Below are 19,855 nucleotides of genomic sequence, written 5' to 3' on the forward strand. Positions count from 1 at the left end.
CAATCAGATGCTTAACATAAGCAGTAGATCATGGTTTGCCAAGAGAATATAAACTGGAGGGAACAGACTAGTTTTTCCACAGTGTTATGATTGTACAAAAGACTGTATTTGGCTAATTGGTGTAAAGCTAAAGCCTTTGAAATATAATGTTATTTAATTCCATATGTACTTCAGTGAGAATTGAGGAGGTATTACTTTTTGGTTGTACAGCTAGTTGTCTGAACTTCTTTTCAAAGAGTATAAATTTAAGAAAGGCAAAAAGCTTTATCACATGGTTGCTCTACTTTATTTGGTTACAATTTAATGCATATGCTTTGTTCTTAATGAGGACTTTAAAGAAAATATTTGTTCTACATTTGTTTAGATACATTTTATAGATAGAGGTATCAAATAATGGTAACACAGATTGAAAATTATATATACATAAAACTTTTAATGAAAGAGAATGTTTACATAACTGGGATATTAGTAAGATGGAGTTGGAGATTAAAATGTTTTAACTCAAGTACTTTTATTCCCTAAGGTGTTGCTTTCTTATGATTCTCAGATTTCGGGAATTGGGGGTGGGGCAGCGGGAAGCTTCAATTATATTCTGTTTTTAGCCTATAATGTAAAAGAAAATCATTGACTCTATCTGTAGAGATGTCTGTCTACTGCACACTGCTCTTATGCCAGAAACATATTCTTTAATTCTCACATGATGGGGCACATCTCTTTCTGAATGCTCTAGTGTGAATGAGGACCGCAAATAGGAAAGAGAGATGTAATTTTCACACTTTGGGTTAGAAAATTCAACACCTATTAAATGTGCTTATTTGGAATTAATACTTGCTAGATAAAATACATTAGATATATTTATTGTTGGTATAATAGTTTCCTAGTTATTAAAGTGGGAATGGATTTAAAACATAAACAACTGCAATTGTGCTTATCATGCAAGATTTTAAAAAATTACATAGCCCCTATTAAATATTTAACCTAATCGCTATTATATCTCTAGTTATTGCCTTTAAGTTATTTTTATAGTATATGATATTGTGGCATCTGTATTTTCTTCATTTTTTTGCTTTCCATTTTAATTCTTTGATGAGAGGATGGCCATCAAATAATATTAGGGTGATGGTTGATTTTATTCAAGTTTATATGCCTTATGAGTATGTTTCACATGCAACTTTACTTCTCAAAGATGCAGATGGGTATATGCTATAATCTTAGAGTAACAAATTTGAAACATGAAAAACAATTTAAAGATCTACTAGATTTGGAGATACTTGTTTATTAGATGCTAAATAAATTGTAAAATAAGTAAGATTTGAGAAATATGTTTATTTCACAAGAATTTTATTTCCATGGCAATATAGATTGATTTACTCTCCATTATAGAAGAGGTACCAGTCCTTTTTATATACTAAACAGTATTTATTTAGAATAGTCCTTTGATACCTTTGATATGTGTACAGGCTATAAATTTGTCTTGTGTATATTGACAAAATGTATATATTGGACAGTCTTTTTTAAATTTTTTTTAATATTGGACAGTCTTTATAAACTCCTTGTAGCTATGGTATCCAATAGAATTATTCTGAGTTCTTTTTTTTTTTTTTTTTTAATCTGAACAGCCCCACACCTACATAACAATTCTATTGAAATACCTAGTGCTTGGCAATTTGGTAAAATAAACTGTGAAATGAACAACAACATGAAGAATAAAAGGAATGGCCCAAGCAATTTTTCTTCTGTCATTTTATTGGTCTGTCATTACCTTTTTCTCTCTACATGTACACTTGTTTTGCCAAAGCAAATGCCTGGTAGCCAATTGTCAGTACTTTGTTTCTAAACTATAATAGAAAATTTTTTTTTTTTAGCTACTCCTTTTTTCTCCTTAATTAGATGTCAAACACGGTTAAAACATCCACTGCTTTGCCCTTAAAAATATTCCAGCGTGATTCATGAAGAGTTAAATCCCTGCCAACCCTAATTTCCCATGGTCACTTGTTTTCAAAGATCCACCATTAACTCTCTCATTGCTCAGGTTGCTAAGACAAAGTTTCGTGCAATCACTGTGCTGACTTTCCACTTGTCATCTTGCCTAGTAGGAAACGAAAGAGATTTGATATGTTAAATTAGAAAGAAAAAAAGAAAAACAAGAAGGCAGCCTTTGTAGTGGATGTACATATATATCTAATAAGGTACCTCTTTACTTTCTAGGAAAAGGCATTGAATAGATGTGTTCAGGACCATCTGGAGAAGTGATAATATTAGAAAAATGGGGGTATGCTGGCTTTTCCTCTGAACCAATCTGATTTAGAATCCTTGTGGGGGAAGCAAATGTGAGAACTCTGTAAATCTCAGCAGTCACATACAAATTATCCTCAAGGAACATTCACTCAGAGATACTTTTGCCTTCCTTAAATATATGTAATGTAGCTAAACTGTAAAATGCTTCTTTTTAAAATTGATGCATAACTGTTTATTTCTCCTTCAAATCTAGTCAAATTTCACTTTTCTCATGAAAAACCAGACTATCATATAATCTTCCTTTTGGAATGTGTGGCACCATGAAGACTGCAGAAAAACCTATGGAAATCACAAGGAAATAAATTAGGTTTGGGGTTTTAAACAAATGACAAATGTTCCATCACTCAGTGTAATGAGCTTTTCCAGGACATTGTGTGCTTCAGTTTTAGGATAAATCAAAGACACATGCAAGTCTGAATGGTGATCATGTGAATCCAAAGGTTAAATCAATGCCTTTAACTTTACTTGCAGAGGGAGGACTCAGTAAATAGCACTTAAATAAATGTTTTAAAGGCTTTCTTTTTATACTTTGTAAAGCTCCCCCCTCAAGAGTCATTTAATTATCACAACAATGAAATTATCAGTCAAATCAAAATTCTCACATGTATCTTTCTGATAACAGAAGATAACATTTAATTAAAAATTATGAAATAAAATTTACAAGTTTTTTTCCCCATTGCTCAGTACGTTATGATCACTCTAGAGTTAAAAAATGCGAGTAATGATTTACTAATTAAACTTGTTGACTTTTTAGAGATTTTTCTTTACTTCTACTAGAGCACACAGATACACGCATACCTACATATATATGTGTGTGTATATATGAATATATGAGTATATTTTAATGACAAAACTTTATATTAATGTTTTATAGCTGAGAAAACTAATCTTGACAACCTACACATTCTGAACTATACGAATGCTGTACAAACAAAATTGTTACTGGTTTACAATGATTTTCATATTTGAAATTATGTATTTATATATTATTTTAGAGTGGGCAAGATGTTTTGGGTCCCCTGAAAAGTCCTCATGACTATCTCAAGACTCATATGACTGTATAGGATGGAATATGTCTTATACTAATAATCTCCTCAGAGCTAAAAAGAAAAGTTTCTATGAAAGGTAGAGAATAGCTCTACCACACACACTCAGAACAAAGAAGTTATAAAATCATTGCAATATTTTTTCTCCCATAGTCACTGCATGTTTGACATAAGGTTTCTGACTTACTGATTCTTATTTAATATGGCCTTTTCTTCTCAAATTGTTAACTTTAAAAATCATGTTTTGAATCTGAAATCTTCAATTTAAACACACTAAAAACTAGAAATGTATATTCACCTACTCAACAAATATCTTCTGGCAAAATAATGAGAAATAAAACAAGATGCTCCGTCACACACCTTGTGATCCAATGCTGGTCAGATCAAATGAGGGCTAGTGAAAGTCTCCTGTTTGTGGCTTCTCTGAATAAAGCTGCCATCCTGATTGGGCTTTGAAATAATAATTTATACAGTGCAGACTTTTAGCAAGCAGGAAAATAACTGACACCACAAAACTCTAACCCACCAAATTTTGATAATGGTATTCAGTTATTACTAGCTTAAATAAACCTGAATACTGAAGAGATAATTTTTCCAGTTCTAACTTTTTTATGTTGTTAAATTATTTCCAAGACTCCACTACTGACGTGAATAAATTATTTCCGTGACTCTATTACTAAAACATGAATATTTAGGCAAGTAAATAGATGTATAGAGAGATCTGTGATAACTAATTTCTCTTTGTTTTCTTACTTGCAATTATCACATATAAATCAAACAACATAATTAACAAAAATGTTACAATTTTTGTTTAATTACATTTAAATTCTATATTCAAACATTCATGCAGATGAAAGATCTTTCAAGAATAAATTTAATTAAAATTAATTAATATGATCTTTATGTTCCTAGTAAGGAAATAAATGTAAACTTTTGATTATAGATTATAATCTATTTATGCTTAGTGTGAATGTATCATTGTATTTCAGATATGTACTTTAGCTTATAAAGTTATCATGAACTTAAGTCGGCAATAAGAAATTTTGTGGCTTAACTTCTTAACCCAGTTTTTCTCATTTAAACTTCAGTGATACCCCTACACGTCACAGTTCAAAGGCCAAAATATTACACCTTTACATATTTTGGAGAATTTTGTATCTGAAGTCAGGACTATGATGAATAGAACTTATTCTTCAATTGTACTAAAAGCTTCCAGAGAAACCAGTAGCGAAGTAAATTTTTAATCAATCACTAACAGCATTTGTTTTCAAAGTTGTGATATTTTATCATAGAGAGTTACATATGAATTCACGTATCAAACCTGTATGAAAAAAAATCTATATAAATTGATCCATTAGTGCAAAGTTGTAGGTAAAAGCTCCAAAACTCATGACAGCATCTAAGTTTAGTGCATGCAGTGAAAGCTTATTTTAAAAAGACCAGCAGCTGTAAACATAAATTACAACAAGTGTGAGTCTTGGGATAGGTTTTACCCTTCAGGACTTCTAAGGTGCTATTTAAAGGAATCATCATGATTTGCAGTTCTATGCTTCCACTAATAGGTGGCACTAGCAATTTGTGACAGCTCTTTCATTAGTTTGGAATGGGCAGGCTGCTAGGATAAATATACACAGGGCAACGTGTGGAGGCCAAGTGTGGAAAAACTGGCGTAAGTCAGGAGATGTAACATGCAGAAAGCAGAAGCATTAGTTAAAATGCAATTTGCTCAAGATTTCGGTAGGTTCTTTGCATACATTTACTGGTACAGCTGGATCCTAGAAAAGTAAATGGTTGTTGGAAGCAAATACAGAGTATTTTTTAACTCAGATAGGGACCAGTAGTCCCGAACAATCAGAATGGTGGAAAGGCAGTTTCATGTGTCTGTATGTATAATAAGTATTCTATATACATTCATATATATTTCTTAAGTCTGAATCAAAGAATGTTCGTAGCAGAAACGATGCAGCCTGCCGCGGCACTGCTGCCAGCCGTCCCCATGGCAGACTAGCTAACCCGGACCGTAAAATGTTTAGTAAATCACATTCCGTGTATTTTTAAGAGTGACTCCTTCTGATTTGTGGGTTGTTTTAAATTATTATCATAATTAAACATAAGGAAGAATCAATAAATTGTATCTGACATGAAGAAGTCCGAAGGCTCCGTTACTATCTCCTTCTGTTGCCAAGACATAAACATCGGTATAAATAGGGAATTCACACACTATTGCCCAACAGCAGCAAAGCTGGGCTCCGTCCAACGCAGGGCGAGGAGGCCTGCCGCGCGCAGACCCGCCGGCTAGGGGCGGACGGGAAGCAGCAACGCGATTCTGTCGTCTTAGTCTTTTCTCCAAGCTTCGGGTGAGACTTGGAGAGCGCAGCCTCGGGGCATCCTTGCACCTGCCAGGTTTGCCCGGGGCGCTGACCGCGGCACAGGGACGCCCTGGATCCGCCGCAGCCGCGCCCCCGGGGGCCCCGTCCGGGAACCGCGGGAGCCGTGCTGCCCACCGGTCGGGGCCTCTGCAGGGCCTGCGGCTGGAGCCGGTCCCGCGGCGCCGCACTGGCGGCCCCAAGGCCGGTCGGCTCGGGCGCAGCGTTGGCGCTCAGCGGCGAGGCGCGAAGGCCGACTCCGGGCCCCTCTGACGCGCGTGGCTTCTGAAGCGCGAAACGCCTCTTTAGTAAGCAAGAGCGGACAGGACGCGCCTGCGCCGTACGTCGGCTCGGCCCGGGGGGGGGCCCCGGAAGTGTGCGGAGGGTGTGAGGCGGGGCCCCCGGAAGTGTGCGGACGGGGTGAGTTGGTGTGCCCAGAAGTGTGTGGATGGGCTGAGGCGGGGCCCCCCGGAAGTGTGCGGAGGGTGTGAGGGCCGCGCGGCGCCACAGGCCGGATCCACTGTGAACGCAGCGTGCCCCCGACGAGGCGCCTGGCATCCGGTCACGTGGGTAAGACGCGGGGAGGATCGCGCGGCCCTAAGGCTGGCAGGTCCGCAGCCCGGCGAGGACCTGGGTCGTGTCGTGGGCGACCACCGGAGGGCTTGCGGTTCTTCGGTCGTGGAGCCGGGAGGCGCACGGCCGGGAAGGAGCGCGGGCAGCTCGCCTCAACGCCAGGGCCTGGGTCCAAGCCTCGTGGGGAACACTCGCCAACGCAGCGAGAGTGCGAGCGCGGGGAGCGAGGGGCCGGGGTGCGGGGGCGGGACGGCGGTTCGGGGCCGGCGGGGTCCGCGGGGAGGAGGAGAGCCCGCGGGAGGGACGGCCGGGTGCGGAGCTGCGCGCACGAGCCGCTGTGCCGGCGCTGGGGCTAGGGCGTCCGGGCCGCCCGGGAGGGAGGATTTGGGGGAAGCCGGGACAGTCGTTCGGACCTGAGGTCAAAGCAAAAGTAGGCGGGCGCTTGGGGATCCTAGCACGTGCGTTAGCAATCGTAAGGTTTTTATCTTCAGACTTGAAGTTTCAAGTGAATAAACTGGGCGTGTTGTGCTCATCCCGCAAGAGTCCGTCCCCGTGCGCCTAGGCTTTCGTCAGCTGGCGTTTCGTGTTTCACTTACAAATTCCGTTACCGTAATACTTTTGCTTGTATTCTGAGTGTAAAGCGCACACGGCCCCACAGAACACTACGGCGCGTGACGGCTTCTCGAGTAAGTAGGCGCCTGGGTGCAGCGGCTCCGCGGGAGCCCGAGCCTCCCTGGAGGCGGCCGTGGACCTTGCGGCTGACGGGTGCGCGGGGCGGACCTCGGGCGACGCGAACACTGACGGGCAGAAGCGCGGTCGGGAGCCCCGCCCCCCGCGCCTGGCTCTTGGGACTCGGCTCTCCTTCCGGTAGACCGCGGATCTTCCCGAAGCTTCTGGCGCGGCGCACGGCGACGACCCTTGTGCCCCGGGTGTGACGCCGAGCAGATCGGCCCCTCGTCAGGCTGGGAGCGCGGCCCGGTCTGCGCCGCTCTGCGCCTGACCAGAAACGAGGTCGGCCCGAGCGATCCCCACTTGTCAGAGCTTTTCCACGGACCCCAGGGCCCGTCTGCCCTTGGGATTTGTCTGCAAAGCACGTTGACCGGGCACCAGGCGGCTTTCTAACCCATGGAAGAAAGAAGGGGAAGTTGAGTTCAGTTCCCCAGTGTGGAAACGCTGTGAGCGTAATTCCCCGAGATCAGAAAATCTGCTGGATTAGAATGCAGTTTTCTTCTTGTTTTCCTATTTCCTATTTTTTTCTGCTTTATTATTTTGTTAACCATTCTTCCAATAATTTGTGAAAAAATCGGTTACTTGGGCAGCCCAGATAGCTCAGTCGTTAAGCACCTGCCTTTGGCCCAGGGTGTGATCCTGGAGACCCGGAATCGAGTCGCCTGCTCCTTCCTCTGCCTGTGTCTCTGCCCCCCCCACCCGCCCCCACGTCTCTCTTTAATAAATAAATAAATTCTTTTAAAAAAGCAGTTACTAGTTTTATAAATCATGTTTGTTTTTAATATGAAGACACCAACATCACCCGTATGATGAGTATCAGTATTAAAATGTCCCTTTCATGGTGTATTCCTGTTATGCACCATCTTTAATCGCAGAGTTATATACTGCATATATTTTAATCTGCTTAGTACTTTGTTATTCTGGATGTTTCTCTGGTTCGCTTAGGAAAACATTGGTTTTAACAAACAGCCTTGGAAAATCTTGGGTCACTTCATAATTTATTAGGCAAAGTTGTTGGTTTGTGGTCACTTCTGGAAATTTGGTCATAGTGTGATTATAGTTGCAAAATTATATATAGATGAACTCCATAAATCACTGTGTTTATATGTAGTACGTGTGTGTGTAAATTCACAACAAATACAGGCTAAGTTACATTCAAGTCCTTATTTTTCTAAATCACATATATTCGTGTTTTGTGGGAAGTGGAATGCTGAGAAATAGCGGATCTCTCCCTCTGCTTGATGTCAGGTCCTGGGTACTGCAGGATTGGCTATGCTCCCCTGAGCTTTGGTGTGTGACCTTCCCAGAGCACCTTCTGCCCAACAGCGTCGCGGGCTAGTGGGCTGCTCCGTTCTCTCCCAGGCATCCCTACTCAAGGAGGGTCCCAACGTGTCCCTTTCAGTGGCCCTTCCACCGAGCATCCCAGCATGGTGGCGCTAGGCCATAGTGGCATAAATGTCTTGCTTCCACCAGAATGCACAGTGTTTCTGCTCTCAGGCTGTTCCACCTCGAGAGTGCACGGCATGAGCAGGACACAGATTCTCCCAATACAGTAGTCCTCCCTTTTTCCAGATTTCAAAGATACCATCTTTTTTCAACTGATTCGGGCCACTGTCCTCCCCGATCCTCCCCTATCCTCCATCCCCATCTTTGCCCGAGAAAAAGTCTTCATCCAGTATCTTCTTGTCTTCTCCAAATAAGTCTTGTTCAAGCCTCTCCCTTTGAAAGAAAATCCTATTAACCCCCCGCCCCCCTGGGAACTATGGAAAAATTTCTAGGCCTCAAAAATTAAAAGCCATTACATTTCTCTCAGGAAGAGGTTTAGAACTTTTCATTTTTATCAGATGGGTCTCCTGAAGAGCAAACAGAATGATAATTTCTTAATTAGGTAATCATGCCACTTAAAATTTTCAGTAAATTGCCCCCTTCTCCATGCATGTACCTAATGATCTAAACTAGACATTGTGTGAGTACAGAGGTTGTGGTTCCCATAATTTTAGTCCATTTGCCTCAGCTGTACACCTACAAAATATGCTGATTAAAGGACAAAATAGCCTCCTTGGTCCTTGAGATGTAGAATGTTGCCCAAGTGATGACCCAGAAGCAGAAAGCTCACACAACCAGAATTTCGGTACCAGTGTCTCCCCAGGGAGCTCTTCCCCATCTGCCCCCCGCCCCTGCCTGTTTCCCCAGATGCTACAAACTCTGGGGTGTTGTCACTTACACTTCAAAGGCTACAGAATGTCTACACTTGGATCTCTCTCGCAGGGAACGCCAACTCAACTTGTTCAAAGCTGTAAGCATTGACCTTTCTACAAATGTATTTGTCCTCCTTATCCCCAGTTTCAGAGAACATTGTCATTTTGTCCCAGTTGTCCAGACCAGTAGCATCTTTGCTCATTCCCTCGCTGCCCCCTCCCCCGCATCTAACTAGATGTCCTATGGGTTCTATTTCTTGAGTCATTTAAATCTGCATTGTTCTCCCTTCCAGGTTAAGTCAGATCCTTATCATTGCTTGCCCTACTATGGCAATGGCCACCTTTAATTACCATCTCTTCTTTCCATCATTACTGGTGACAATTCTTTCTGAAATTCAAATCTAATTATGCCTTTCCTTTATTTTAAAATGTTACTGATGAAAGTCCAAACTCCTTAGCTTGACCTAAAAGTATGATTAACTTAAAGGAGTCTAGGGCATAGAGGGAACTAATTGGAGGTCTTGGAGTTGTTCAGATATGAGGAAATTAATCCCTGCATAAGGACCATGATAATGGAAATGAGAGAAGAAGGCTGAAGATGAGACATATTAAAGAAACATTAGATTTAGTAAATGATTGTGCGTGGGGAGGATCTGGAGAATTCAAGAACAATAAGTTTTTAAATTTCTGCAACTAGGCGTGTGATGTAACACCTGGGAGTAACTGGAGAGTGAAACTCTCTGCTCCTTGCAGCCCCAACCATGCCCCCACCCGGTACCGACTTTCCCACATCACACCTGTGAACTTTCCTTCCTGGGTGCACCTTTACCAGCTTCACTGTTTACTGATGCCATTCCCACCAGTAAACATTGACTTGAGTATCTCCTTTCATAAGGTTTTTGCAGAGGCAAAATATGAAATAGTATATGGTAACTCTCCTGGAGAAACTTAATCGCTCGGAGGGGGAAAAGACCCAGATTGTCAGTTTTTTAACATCATACTCCTCATTATCCATTTTCTTTTTTAAGATTTTATTTTTTTTAACTAATCTTTACCTCCAACGTGGTGCTCTGACTTACAAATCCGAGATCCAGAGTCACATGCTCTATCAACTGAGCCAACTGGGTGTCCCTATCCATTTTCTATTCTCAGTCAAATATAGAGTCTGGCACACAATAGCCCCTCATTAAATTCATGAAGTGGTTGAAGGAATAAGTGAGGAGATGGCAGATAATCATTCCAGGTGGGATTGCTAAGGAGCAGAGATGAGACCATACATACAATAGATTGGAGTGTGAGACAGAGCCCCTTACAGAAAGTGAACTACGTGATCGGAGGCAAGGTCATTTATGGCTGCAGAGGCAGTTAAAATATCGAATGATAGAAAATTTTGAAACAGGTTATAAAATGCAAATCTCAGGTTTGAACAGTAGATGATGAAACCTTTTAAAGTTTGTAAATGAGTGGTGTGTGCAAACCAGTGCTTTAGGAATCCAGAAACCTGGTAGCTGGCCTTCAGTTCCGAGTTAATGAGGCATCATCTGAGATGCTGAAGCAAGATTCTGAAACAAATGGCTACAGTTCAAATTGGGCCTCTTATAATGACCTTGTTCTCCTGGGGCACAGAGACTGCGTATGTAGGCATGTAGCTCTGACTTATCTACACAGAGCAATACATTTTTCACATGTCCAGAAAAATGCAAGTTGTATTTAAAGAAAATGGCAGGTATTTGTGTTTTCATATAATATTTTAAAATCCAACAATCTAGCATCATTTAGGATACAGCCATCCACCTAAAATACTCTATTACATATTAATTCCTTGAAATTGCCTTAGATTTATGGCGGAGCACACATTTAGGACTTCTGATGAGATGTTGTGCGTATATCTTACTCTGCCACAATGTTACTATTTGGGCAGAGCAAAGATATCAAGAGTGACATCTTTGTTCTCAGGTTACTATATTATGCGGGCTCATCCTTCTTTAATAGATTTTTTTCTTCTCCTGGGCTAGTGTACAGGGATTCACTGCTATGCACTTGGTTCTAACTGGACAGATTTGGAAGCTGTGCTCAGACAAAGCAGCTACTCCTAAAACTCCAATTCCCCATTAGGCTCTTACACACTGGCCCAGAGCCATGGAGTTTCTTGCTTTCACTGCATGTTCTTCATGTTCAATAGAGTCTCGGCCTTCTTTTGCTTCCCGAGGTGGCTATTCAGAACAGAATTAAGGTTCCCTTGGCACATTCTAACAGAGCACACATCCTCTCTCTATCATTCAACCTCCTAATCCAGACAGCTTCTTGAGAAAGATTTCTAGCATAACAGCAAAATGGGACCAAGTGACTAGAAAAAAGTTTTTCTTGCATGCCTGAGATCACTTAGCAAGGCAGGGCAGAGTCAGTGTCTGTTTAGTTCAATGTTGTGTCATCAGAAATAAGATGAATACTTGTCTCACTGGCATTGCTCCTTAGCTGTCAAATTAGAGAAAACTGTCTAGCCTCTAACAGTATTTCTGTCCACAGCTTTATAAATATTAGCACATTTGTTTTGAAAGAATCTGTTTAGATTATTTTAGGCAGATGCCATGTACAGAAGTGAAATTAGTGATGCTACAGTAATTTGTTTCTTTGGTACAGAGCTCAGTCTCTACCACCGAGGTGTACCACATGTAACACACATTGTGGGCCTCATTCTCCCGAATGGATTCTCCAGTGTACATATTATACCATCTTTTTCAAGCAATTTAGTTTTCATAGGGAACCAAAAGATAGAGGTAATAGCTGAATGTCTCTCATGTGCCCTACCTGAACAGCCAGATTTACTGCCTTTTCATGTTTCCAAAAGAATAAAATTTCACATTCTTGGAATGTGTAAAATGAATTCCAACATTCCATTCTTGGAATGTGCAAAATAAATATATTTAATAATACATATGATCTTTATTTCGTGTTTTTAAATTGGAAGTCATGCTGTGTTTATAGTGTTCAAACCCTGGCTTGTTGGCTAAATGAAAATCTGTGGCTTTTTCTAATTTAGCTACTAGAACAGAGATTTCACAAGGACAAGAGGAATCTCAGCATAGTGAAGAAAACATTGAATTGACTCTGGCATTTTTTAGGTGTTAGGATGTGGCATGTTGTCGGCTTTATGAACCTCAGGTTGCCCTTCTCTAATGTGGGAGAATAGCTACTTTATGGAGGCTGGTATCGGGATAATAACAATACGCTGTAAGATGCCCAATCACTGACTTGGTACATAGAAGGTTCTAGATCACTGGGTTTTGCTCCTTGGTGTTAGTATGCATGCACGTATTGTCTGTTACTTATTTTGTGAGTTTGATTAATAATAATAAAAATACAAAGAAAATCTCAATTGTGTTATTTGTAGTGCACTTACTTCAAAGACTTGTAAATGACAGTGTTAATGTTAAAAAAACATGAAGTTTGTCAATGTCAGCCAGTCAGAGAACATTTAAGGAGACTTTGTCATAGGCTGGTGTTGAAAGTAAACAATCAAAAAAAATGGCCAAGTCTAACATTGAGCCTTTCCGTCCTGCATTGGTGAAGCTAAATGACTCGATGTTGACCTATTGCTGGACCAAGCTTCAAGGGTAACTTCAGTGGAATCTGTAAATGTACATAGAAAGCTCGTGGTGAGGATGAAGGCAGGTCTCTGGCTCTGAATATTTACTGAGCCAGCTGAGCAAGGAAGCACCTGTTTCTTAAGGAAAGGGTTGCCTGCATCTTACAGACTGTAAGTTCCAATTCATGTTTCAACATGAACCAAAGTCAGTCATTTTAATATTCAGTAAAAATAACCAGGAAATGACGAGTTTTATTTGCTCCTGTACTTGCAGCATATCCTCTTAAATGGTGTAATGGTTGCCTTGAATATTATTTTGTTATGACTTAGTCCGTGAAGACACAACATCCTTCATGACAACTTAAAGAGTACTGAATTCACATAGGAATTAACACAATATTTCTATTTAATGTGTCCCTGAGTCTGAATGAAACACTGTAGATGTAAAGTCTGGGGCTTTCTGACCAATTCCATTACCACCTGTGATTGCAAATCACCCATTTGCAGGAAAGGGGATATTCAGTCATCAAGAAAATAAACTTGCAGTCTGAAGCCAGTAAATAGAATGAAGAACATGTTGAGAGAAACTTAAAGGGGCTTTTGTCTAACAGAAGACACTTGGAAGCCAGACTCGGAAAGCTAGACGTCCTTAAGAAGGGAGGTGACACTTACCACACTCAGCTTTTAAAGGATTTTTCTGGAAGGCAGAATTCCTTTGGAAAACACTTTATGCACCAGCATGAATAAATTTCTGTGGTACTCTAGACAAAGATGAATTTTATTTCATTGTGGCTTTCGCCATATTACAATGCTCATAAACTATTTTACCTTATGCCAGACATGTGGAAGCAATCAGTATATGTAAATGATATGTGAAGGTGAGGTATAGCCTTAGCTTAAAAACTTAGACTGTCTGTGGTTATAAATTATAACCACATCACAAAGAGCAACTTGCTTTTTAATGGTAACTTAAATGTAAAAATAGTCAGTGATGAATTTTAAGTGTTCTTCTAGTAAAGTACAATAAATGTGAAATACAGTGCTACTTTGTGCTGTTACATTATTTCTAGGACACAATATTCAACGGCAAATATTGTTTTACCTGATGTAATTGTTAATATGTGAGTGGCTGTAGTAAGACATAATTATGTCAGTCTGTCTCAGAGAAACTTTTGCTTAGGGTTGTATTTTATTTATTTTTTACTTTTTCATTGGGATATAATTGACGTACAATATTGTGTTAGTTTCAGGTGTATATATAATGATTCAGTATTTGTATATATTGCAAATGATCACCACGATAAGTCTAGTTAACATCGTCCACCATATATAGGTTACAGAATTTTTTTTCTTGTAAGGAGAACTTTTAAGATGTACTCTCAGCAACTTTCAGAACTTTCAATTTTATTAACTGGTGTTGCCATATGTAGATTACAGTTGGCTACAGTTATTCTTTATTAAAATAAATGCATTCCCTCTTTTTTCTATGAGCATGATATCAATTTGTCTTTTGCCTATTCTTTCTACTTATATACAATATGTGTGCATGTTGATACGTGTACATGTACTTCATAACATTTCATAAATTTTGGACATAAAAAATTGAATCAAATTTCCTTGACAAAGAAATAGATATAATAAAAATAAGCATTAGTTTTCTTTCTTTAAATGCAAAATAACAAAAATCTGTATCGATCACTGTAATGATTACTAGGAATAGAAAAATACATAAGATTACTCTGTTTTCTTAAAAACATCACAACACAGTGTTTGATAAATTACAGTACTCGATGATGAGGAAGTTTGGTCCATCATTTATATGTAAAACAAATGCTGTGATGTTTAGAGGTAACAGTGGTTTGTTAATTATTTTATGGTATGCTATTGAGAATGAGGAAAACATGTTTTACAGGGAGTAAGAATTACACTGGATTACAAGAGTATGGAAAATTTTGCAAGGAACAATAGGGAAGGCCTTTCTGGTAGAAGAACAGACTGGACACATGGGACATTAGTTTGTACAACTTATTTAAAATAGCAACATTAATTTAATCTTTTATGGAAAGGTATGGCACGTACTGAGGCAGTAAAAGCCAATTCAGAAAATCTAAAAATGTCAGTAATTGATGATTCTCTGTAATATTTTATCATTTCTATATCTACTAATATAATATGAAATGAAGTATATTGTAATTTATGGGCTTTGTGCGATAAAGATGCATGCATTCTGCTCCCACGGAGCTCATATTTAGTGGAGAAGGTAAGTATGTCAAAACACACATTCTGGGGCAAATGTGTGAAGAGTAATGTATTCCAACAAAGAACTGTGAGTCTAGAAAAGTAAAATATTACAGAGAAGCGAGGGATCAGGGAAGTCTTTGAGAAGAAATACTTGAGGTGGGCATCAGAAAGCCTGTTGGCTTACATGTAAGACAGAAGAAGAATGGAGAGCATTCTGGTAATGGGAATAAATTTACAACAAAAGGAGAGACATTCCAGGACATTTCATTAAATATTTAACCATTTGAGTTTGCATAGTCATATTTAAGAAAAACATATGAGATAAGTTCAGGTACTAATTGAAAACCTCCCTAAAACTCAATGATTATTTGTAAGATGGGGATACTAAAAGATCTACCATTTCAGATGATTGTGTAGATTACATGAGGCCTGGAAGGTATCTTTCTAAAATGTATCATGGGGGAGAGACACCTGGGTGCCTCAGTGTGTTAAGCTTAGGACTTTTGGTTTGGGCTCAGGTCATGATCGCAGGGTCCTGAGATCGAGCCACACATCAGACACTCTGTGGTCAGCTGAGTCTCCTTGAGAATCTATCCCTCTCACCTCTCCTCCCTCTGCTCATGAGCTCTCTAAAATAAATATAAATCTAAATAAGTAAGTAAATAAATAACAAGGGATACACATGGAACATGAAGCAAAGGGTTGGCATAGCGAATGTCTAGTTAAGTATTAGACATTAATAGAAAATATAAGGATGGCTCACACTATGAGTATCAGGTCAAGTGGTTGAAAGTCCAAAATAGATAATAAGTGTAATGGAAAAGCACAAGAGGTATTCTTCACAAGGAGAGAGATAAGAGGAGGATTGAGGGAAGGGTATAAGTGAGATAAGTGAGGAGTTGAGATAAAATGGGAGCAATTAAGTAAATACATAAGCTATATTTGGAGGGGAAAAAGACAGTTTGTTTGCCTTTTCCCTCTGTTTTGTTAATCACAGGGTTGAATAATTTCAGTCAAAGTGGCTCCATTTGATGATGTAGATATACTAATTATTGTGCTTGACTTTCTATTCTTCTTCTCTTCTGAGAAGATTGATAAGCAGTGACTAGGCCAATGTATAAAACAAGAAAGAGTTGAAAGAGCAGGGTGACTGATACTCCAGTAGTTCTAGCTAATAATAGGGTTGTCCACGTGATCTACCCAGAAGACAAACTTAAGGGAATAGGAGTGAATCAGATCAGAAAAATGGGATCTATGAGAGGTAATAAAAGCTATGAGTCAGGACCGGGAAAGAGGAAACTTTACTTAAAAATATAAAAATATACTGGTTCAAATGTGTGTGTATGTGTGCATATATATATATATATATATATATATATATATATGTACTGGTTCACACTTCAGTTTTTCTTCTATCATTCAGTTGAGACAGAAAACTCTTAACTTACAAAAAAATTTAAATTTATAAATGATATTGAGTTATATAACAATAGTAACTAAGTGAGGGTGTTTTCAGAATATACTTTATGAGAAGTGAATATAATAGGTATCATGCATGAAATGCATAAAAATTGTTATTACCAAATGCTCCAATAATCTCATTATATTTCACTTATTGTTGAAATTGTGCCTAACAATATGTAGTTTGTTTTAGCTCAGGACAAGAACAGAAAGAGATTTTTACCTTATGTGACACTTAATGGCAGATGCTATAGGTAAAAGACTAAGATATGATATCATAGTCATTTACGAGAATAAAATACATGGACTACCAAGGATATGCAAACACAGGTAACCTATATGTGGGTTGTTTATTACAATGTGCCTTCTGATACGTCATGGATTGAAACATGCTTTATGAAGCATAACAGCCACATACAGTAAAGCCTCTGTTGGATCCCTACAGTTCTCTCATCCAATATTACAATTGTAAAGTCATTCTGCTGGATTACAGCTCTATTCTTTTAAGTATTTTCACTTGAATGACTCATACAGAAGAGTGAGCTTTATTTCAATGAACTTGCTTCATTATGTCCTTTTAACTGTTTGAAGTAGCATTTTCCTGACTTTCCTTCCTGGGTATTCCTAATCATAGGAGCTTATTCCAAAATTTTTTTCAAGAAACTTGATAGCACCACTCAAGTGTCCAGTCTTATGGCCCAAGTTTTATGTCCATTATTATGTAACAATGAAAGAAGGCTTAAACGGTGCCATTTTTTTAAATTTCCAGAGCCAGTTATCTTCACTACTGAAATTGACCATTGCATCCTCTAAAATGAACACATTCTATTGGAAAGATGGCTCCAGACTGAATTATCTAAATTATTCACTAAATTTAATCAGTCATTGCTTCCAGTTCACAAATTGACATTCTCAGAGTAGCTAGGAAATGTGAGTGAATATGGAATGTTGCTCTGTTAGACTTGAGAATTCTGTGAAACACTTAAAGAAATACTTAGACATTTTGCAACACTACTCTTGAGTCTTAGATGTTAAGCATATGAAGATCAGGTGCTCAGTTGGTTTACAAATACTGATTTTTCTACTATTGTCTTTGGGGAAACATGCTCTTTTTTAAGCCACTGTTCCAGACTCTGATGGGCATGAATCTGGCACCCTGGTGGTTTGTCCTGCCATCTTTCATAAGTAAATATCCTCATACATCTTAGAAGATAATGGATGTGGGGCTTTTTACTTTTTGATAGGTATACATCAAACTCATGGCATGTTTTCCATTAAATACAGGAAGAGAGAACCATTTGTGGTAGAAATCCCAATAGAAAACATATTTACACCCCTCTGATCTCTATTCCAGTCTGGATAGTAATTTTTTGACTTGGCTGCTCCTTTTTTCAAAGTTCTTACCAGTCACGCTAATTGGGACCTTTATTTAAATTGCTTCAGCAATTTACAACATACCACAGAATAACCTCTTAATCTGCACTTTGTACCAAGATTTGTATCTACTGAAATTTAAGAACTGCATTCTAAATAATTTATAAATTCAAAGAAATAAGATATTGCATATATTAAAAAGGGAGCCACTGATAGAATTATTCTTAGAAAAAATATTGAGAGTTTTAATCAGAATTCCATATTTAGGCTGTCACAGATTTACCATTTCCCATGCCAAATAAAGTGATGGGAGTGCTGTGAAAATTTAATGCTTGTTAGTGTTGGTGAATCACTGTGACCATAAATAAAAACTGCTATAAAACTTCAGAGCATTCTTTAGTGGGGCAGGCAAGGTTCACGTAGAGTCTGTTCCTTTGCCTACTTCCAGACATGTAAGATTCATATATCGAGCTTTCAATAGTACATGCATCCACCTGATAAAATGTTTATCCTATTGCTCTATTCAAAGCAATGGATGTACTAATATTGAGGGGGAAAAAGTCAAAGGACTGTTCTAGGTTTCCAGTCAAACCATTCACTGGCTATCATTTAAATAACCAAAACTACTTATCTGTTTATTTCATGCTCTGCCATTAAGTCATCCAGATGACTCCAAAGAAGGGAACAGAATTTGCTCTCAAGAAAATTCCAGTGTTCAACCCTAGAATCAGGGTCCCAAGTAACACCGAATGCTGATTACTAAACTTCCCCATGTACTGCGGATGAACCCTCGTGACTCAAAAGCAAGGGAAAGCAGACATTCAAAATAATCATCTGACATAAGTGAAGCACTGACATGCTGGCTTCCTATTCCTTTCTACTGAGGATGATGGATATTCTCCACTGTTGATGTATACTGATATTTGAATAAGGTTAGAAATAAAACAATTTTTTAAAAGTTACATTTAAAAAACTTTGGTGTTTCTGTTACAGTGAGTAATGGAGATGGTAAAAAAAAATCAACAATCACATTTAATGAATATTTATTATTAGCCAGAAATAGTGCTAAGATTTTTGTGTAAACTGCCTCATGTAATCATGACAACCACTCTAGGTGGTAGACATTTCCCATCCTTTTATGGATAAAGAAGCCAAAGCCCAAAGTAGAACAAGTCCGACAAGTTGGAAGAAAAAAGAAGTTTTAGAATTATTTTTAATTGTTATGAAGAATACTTAACATGAAATCTATCATCAATAAACTTTTAAAAGTACAATACACCACTATTGACTATAGATATAATGTTGTACACTAGATGTCTACAGCTTACTCATCTTGCTTAACTGAAACTATATACTTGATGATTACTAACCTCCCAATCCTCACCCCACCCCTAGTAACTTCCATTCCACTCTCTGATTCTAAAAATTTGTCTATTTTAGATCCTTCACGTAAGTGAAGTCATCACTTTTAATCACTGCTCTCCTTTGAAAAAGATTGGAGTCCAAGAAATTGGAAGAAATCACTGTTTAAAAGCCACAACTGTGCAATTGTATATACTCATTACAGAGAAAAATTGACTTAAAAAATTAATTACAAAATCAAAGAGTTCTTGGGACAGCTGGGTGGCTTAGCGGTTGATCATCTGCCTTTGGCTCATGGCGTGATCCCGGGATCCGGGATTGAGTCTTTAGGATTTTTTTTTTTTTCTAAGCATATGGCTACATTAAAAAGAAGAAGAAGAAAGAAGAAAGAAGAAAGAAGAAGAAAGAAGAAGAAGGAGGAGGAGGAGGAGGAGGAGGAGGAAGAAGAAGAAGAAGAAGAAGAAGAAGAAGAAGAACAAGAACAACAACAAAAACAACAACAACAACAACAACAACAATTAGGACTATAAGATTCTAATTTTAGATCTTTATTTATTCTATATCTTTACTTAGACAATGACATGATTTTCCATAAAATCTTTCACTGGTTTTTGAATTGAG

General features: G+C 38.7%; 1 protein-coding gene and 1 long non-coding RNA gene across 7 annotated transcripts in view; one reads left to right on the top strand and one right to left on the bottom strand.

The window, feature by feature from the left end:
* SEMA3A (semaphorin 3A) overlaps positions 1–19,855 on the top strand; it is a 454,397-nt gene that overhangs the window by 256,492 nt on the left and 178,050 nt on the right. Inside the window, exon 1 of one of the 6 annotated variants that reach the window (XM_072791342.1) lies at positions 6,077–6,130. The exons of the other annotated variants lie outside the window; for them this stretch is intronic. The gene's annotated coding sequence lies outside the window, so the exon portion shown is untranslated. Of the gene's footprint in view, positions 1–6,076; positions 6,131–19,855 lie in introns of those variants that run through there. 6 annotated transcript variants of the gene reach the window in all.
* On the bottom strand, positions 7,767–9,426 carry LOC140612990 (uncharacterized). The gene is made up of 2 exons (XR_012014100.1): positions 9,237–9,426; positions 7,767–8,865 (listed from the first exon to the last, which is right to left on the bottom strand). It is a non-coding gene; the product is annotated as an uncharacterized lncRNA (long non-coding RNA).

Source organism: Canis lupus, chromosome 21 (genome assembly GCF_048164855.1).
Source record: "Canis lupus baileyi chromosome 21, mCanLup2.hap1, whole genome shotgun sequence".
NCBI classification, from domain to species: domain Eukaryota; kingdom Metazoa; phylum Chordata; class Mammalia; order Carnivora; family Canidae; genus Canis; species Canis lupus.